Below are 5,718 nucleotides of genomic sequence, written 5' to 3'. Positions count from 1 at the left end.
TGTTCCACTCAGTTTCGTCGAAACTGTTTCTCTGTTTCGACACTGTTTAGACGTTTTGCCCATAGGCTATAACGGGGAAGCAAGAAACAATCTATAACTTTGTCATTTCTTGCCAGATCGAGATGAAACTTGCAGGGATGGTAGCCCCGTCTGAGGCCATGAGGTCTGCCAAGCTTCAAGGAGATCAGATCAGTGCATGGGGTTTCTAGGAAACTGCACCTCAAGCTGCTGCCAAGCAGGAGCCGGGGAGCAGGAGCAGCGTGCTGTGATCGGGCAGCAGATCGGGGCCACACCCCGGAGGAGTCGGGCAGATCCCCACAGCCCTCCCGGGGTGTGGCCCTGATGTGCTGCCCAATCACAGCACACTGCTCCTGCCACCTGCGACCCAGCTGGGGGAAGCAACACCCGCGTGCCTTCTCACACACACATGCCCCTGTTCCTCCTCTCTCACACATACACACACAGACACACACACCTGTGTGCCTCCTCACACACACACAACCATGTGCATCCAAATACACACACACACACACACACACCCTTTGCCTCCTCACATACATGTGCACACAACCTGGTGCCTACTCTCTCTCTCACAGACAGACACACCCCTGTGCCTAGTCTGGTTCACCCATGCACACATGCGCACACAAGCACACCCCTCTGTGCCTCTTCCTGCACGCAGTGATACGTGCATGCACATACACCCTGTCCTTGCTCACACTCTCTCACACACACACACGTGTGCGCGCACATCTCTGTGCCTCTTTATACACACACACACAACCCTGTGCCTCCTCTCTCTCTCACACACAAACACCCTCCTTTGCCTCCACACACACACCCTCAGTCCTCCAAACACACACACACACACACATGAATGCACACCCCTATGCCTGCTCACACTCATACATACATGCACCTCTGTGCCTCCTTACATACACAACCATGTGCATCCTCACATGCACACACACATACCCTGTGCCTCCTTGAATACACATGCACACAGCCCAGTGCTTCCTCTCTCACACACAAAGACACACCCCAGTACCATGTCTTGCGCTCACATGCTCGCACATGCATAAATACATGAACATCCCCTGTGCCTACTCATAGTCACACACACACATCTCTGTGCCTCTTCATACACACACACATGCATGCATGCACACGCCCCCGCCTTCTCACAATCACACACACACCCTGTGCCTCCTCACACACTCACCACTGTGTCTCCTCTCACTCAAACACACATACAGACAAACACATACTCACACAGCCCTGTGCCTCCTGACATGCGCACACACACACACACACACACACACACACACATCCCCCCCCCCCCCGTGCCTCCTCACATACACATGCACAAAGCCTGGTGCCACCCCACAAAGACATATACATGACACACCTGTGTTCCTCCTCTCTCTCACACACACACACACACATCTATACATATCCCTTTTCATATACACACATACATGCACGTACACTCTGCCATGCGTTCTCACAATCACACACCCGTGTGCCTCCTTACACACACACACATATGAAAGCCCACATTCCCTGTGCCTACTCACAATCACAAAAAAAGTGTGCCTCCTCACACTCACACAAACACATCCATGTGCCTCCTTATGCATACACCCCCGCCCCGTGTGCCTCCTCTCTCACACACACACACACACACACCCCTCTTTGAAAGGTCCACATTTCAAAGGTGAAATGTGGACTGTTCTGCCTGGTCCTTCATGTTCACATCCTTCAGGAGAGGCCAGTTGGGGGCAGGGGCTGCCTGTCACAGCATCTGCGATGGCCTCATTCATTCCCTGCTCACTCTGCTCTGTGCTTCCCTTTCCTGCAGGTTTCGGTGTTGCCACATCCGCCTGCTGGGGGGATCTCGCAGCTCCTGTCTGCACCAGTCCCAGACTGACAGAGCTAGACCTGAGTTATAACGATGATCTGGGGGATGGCGGCGTGTGGCTGCTGTGCGAGGGACTGAGACATCCCCAGCTCACACAGTGCCTCCCCCCCCCCACCCCACCAGCTGCCCAGGGTTTCCACACACAGCCCAGTCCTCAGCAGCGGCTGCAAAAACAGGGCTTGAGGTTGCTGTTAGCAGGTAGTCATCCCAGCTCGCCCCACGCAGCTGCCTTGCTGCTGACACTGTACTGTCAATTTTTTTTGTAGCCCTGGCCCTGGTCTCCTCCCCCAGCCCTCCCCGCTCTGGCTGATCCTGCCCCAGGCAAAAGGAGCGGTGTTCAGCCCAGCCTTTCCCCAACCTCCAGCTACTGTTCTTGAGCCGGGCTGGGTACATGTGAGCAGGGTGGTACCAGTCTGGGACTTTTGCTTCCTCTCTCACCAACCCGGCCAAACCTGAACGTACAGTCACCCTAGTGTTGGGGGTCAGTGTCCTCCTTGGTCCTGCAGAGTGGAAGGGAAGCAAGGAGAGTGTTATCTAGTGTGGAGGCTGAGGCCCTAACAGTGGGTTGTGGCAGTGCGTCAGGTGGCTTGTGTAGCATGTTGGGGTCTCGGGGCTGCCCTGACGCCCCCTAGTGGCTCTGCAACCTGCGCCCTTCTCTGCATCTAGGCACAGTTCACTTCTGTCTCTCCTGCCACACCTTGATATAATTATTAAATTGAAAAGAAGACTGCCAGAGAAAGCAGCAAAGCAGCCTGTGTGGGGAAGGGCTCAGCACCCCGGTAGGGGCTGCACAGTCCTACCTTCAAGTGCTGTGCTCTGAACAGAGCTCACCAAGGCAGTGGGGTGGGCAGAAGGAAAAAGCTTCAGACCAAAACCCAGGCTTTGTCCTCCCCTTTCTTCTCAGAGGAAATCAGCTGCTGGTGGGAGCAGGAGGCAGAGGTGGGAATGACAGAGACGCTGCGGGCTTCAGCAGGCACCGGGGAGGGGGCTCTTATTAGCAAGAGCCGCACTTCTGTTCTCTGTGTGCAGGGCCTGTGACAGGGGGGCCTGCTCTGTTCTGGGGCTCTGAGGAGCTGCTGCAGGACAAGACCTGCCCCAGCAAAGACCCCAGTGGTATGCAGTATCTCAGGGCCCATGGCTTCTATGCAGTGATACCCACAGAGAGAATTCATGCTTTTTTCTTTTTCTTTGCTCATTTTCCCCCAAAGATTGAGCCTTCACAAACTAAATTCAGAAACAAAGCAAGAGCTGGAAGCTGTGAAAGGAATGAAGCCTGGTTTGGTCATAGAGCAATTGGAAATTGGCTGGTTCAGTGAAGATGCAATTTGTTAAATCCTCCTGCATCAGCTGCCCTGCCAGTAGCTGGAGGAGAAGGGGAGGAGCTGGGACCACCTGGCATTCAAACTGGGAACCGTCATTGCCAGGGACTCCAGCAGCAAAGCAGAGCCTGTGTGGTAGGATTTGGGTGAAGATGGTCAAGGCCAATCTCCTGTGGGTGGGAGAGACTCATAAGTAGGAGGTAGGTTTGCTCCATGTTTGATCTGACCCTGGTGGGGCTTGTTTCCTGGGTTGGGGGAAGGGAGAGAGCAGCAGGGCTGAGGGGCTCAGGCCCCAGGGATCGGGAGCTGTGGGCTCCTGCAGGATCTGGGTACCTGAATCTTTCTACTTCTGTGGGTGGAGAAGAAGCCCCCAGAGTCACTCTTTGGAGCCTGTGGGGAGTTTCCAGTCTGCGGTGTAGCGTCCCTGGCATTTGCGTATTCCCAGGGTGTTTGTAGTGTCACGTGCTTCCACAGCCACAGAGCTGGTGGTTTCTTTCTCTGTCCCCAGCATTGCATTTTCCTGGTGTATCCTTGTGTCCATTTTGTTGGAGTCCAATAAAGATCCTGCATCCAGAAACTGCCTTGCACTTTGTGGGGGGGTCTCATCCTTGCTGCAGTCTGTGCTGCTTTCTAATATTTTCCCCATTCCCAAGACAAAGGGTGTCTACAGGGATATTCCCAAGGAAGTTTTCCATGGTCCCAGTTTCTGATCCATTGTGGTTGTCCCTTTCAGACAAAGTGAGTTTAGATAGCCAGAAGATGGCCAAGTCCTTCCTCATTTGGATCCTCAGGAGGCCCGAAGGAGCCATGAGCAGTCAGCATGGGGGAGAGGGGTGGATGGGAGGGGAATAAATAAAGGGCTGACCAGGCCTGAGCAGGATGGTCTGGGTGTGAGGCTCTGTCTGAAGAGTTGGGAGCCCTGGGCCCAGGCACTGTTCTGTCTCAAACTTCCTTTTTGACCCCTCTGGCTAATTGCCCAGACTCTATATCAGGGGCTGGCAATTATTTTGGGCGGAGGACTGCTTACCCAGTTTGGGCAAGCTGTTGAGGGCCTCATGGGTAGCCCCACCCCTTGACAGGTGCCCTGCCTCCTGGTCACCATCTTGGGACCAATGTCCCAATGTCCTGGGACCAGTATCCCAGGGCCAGCACTGGTGGGGCACATAGCAGGGCACAGGCTGGCAAGGGTCCTTGGAGCCAGGCTGGGCTGCACCAGCAGGGAGACAGGGGAGCTGGTCCGGCTCCATAGAGCCCCTGCTGGCCAGGACCCTGAACCCCTGCCGCTCTGCTCCGGGCCCTGCTGGCGCTGGCCCTGGGACACCCATGCGGGCCCTGTGCTGCCACGCCCACTCACTCCCAGTGGTCGGGGCCAGTTGGGCCTGTGAAGTGCCATCCCATCTTGCCCTGGGCCTGTGGTCAGAGCCAAGATGCCTCTTTGTACCCCTCACTCACCATGTCTCCTTGTACTGTTCACTTACCATGTCTTCACTGGTCAGGGACACCAGCTCCCAGTCATCCCTCTCTGGCTTCTCTTCCATTCCCTGCTGAGCCACATCCTGTGGCAAGTTTTTCTCCTTGTCTTGCTGCTGAAAACAGACAATGATCCTGTGCACTTTGTCCAGCTCCATGAGGATGTACCTGGAAATGTAAGGGAAGTCCTCCAGGGTCAGGATGGGCTCTTTCCACCTTGCCAGGTTGCTGCTGGTAGTATCTAAGAGCTGCAGCTCTCATGAATCAAAATCTGCCACCGGGTATTCACTTTGGACACTGTCCTCCACAGAGCTTCCAGGCAAGCAGAGACTCACCATGTCCTTGATGCTCAGGGAGCCCAACTCACAGTCTCCCCTCTCTGACTGCTCTTCCATTCCCTGCCGACCCACGTCATGTGGCAAGTCCTTCTCCTTGTCTTGCCACTTAAACCAGACAATGATCCTATGCACATTGTCCTGGTTTGTGGGGGTGTCCATGGAAACATAGTCCTAGTGGTCCTAGTCCATGGTCCTAGTCCATGTGGGTACTAAAGATGCTGCCAGGAGAAGCCCCGATCACCTGATGATGGACTAAAATGCTCTGGGCAGCGTGCTGAGGGAGATGGGTGCACAGGTGGTATTCTCTTCTGTCCTACCAGTGAGTGGACATGGAAGACGACACGAGAACTGCATTAGAGAGACCAACTGGCAGCTTTGGCAATGGTGTCTCAAGGCAGGCTTCGACTTCCTTGACAATGACCCACACATCACAATGAGAGACATGCTTAGTTGGGATGGGCTTCACCTGTACCCCAAAGGTAAGCATGTGTTCTCTTCTAGGTTGGCAGATCTCCTCCGGCGGGCTTTAAACTAAGCTCATTGGGGGGAGGGGAAGATGAGGGCGGGGGAAGCCGTGGACCACCAAACCATGTGGCACCCACAAGGACAGACCAGCCTGAAGAAGGAGAACAATCGGGAACCTGCAATCCATGGGGTGGCCAGCAGTACA

The 5,718-nt window shown here is 54.8% G+C and overlaps 1 pseudogene; it reads left to right on the top strand.

The window, feature by feature from the left end:
• Positions 1-4,872: 4,872 nt before the first annotated feature.
• The window catches only part of LOC112548373, a 10,770-nt pseudogene continuing 9,924 nt past the window's right edge, over positions 4,873-5,718 (top strand).

The sequence above is a fragment of the Alligator sinensis genome, unplaced genomic scaffold (genome assembly GCF_000455745.1).
Source record: "Alligator sinensis unplaced genomic scaffold, ASM45574v1 scaffold1357_1, whole genome shotgun sequence".
NCBI lineage: Eukaryota > Metazoa > Chordata > Crocodylia > Alligatoridae > Alligator > Alligator sinensis.
Note: the sequence above shows the minus strand (reverse complement) of the source record. Positions and strands in the feature narration are given on the sequence as shown.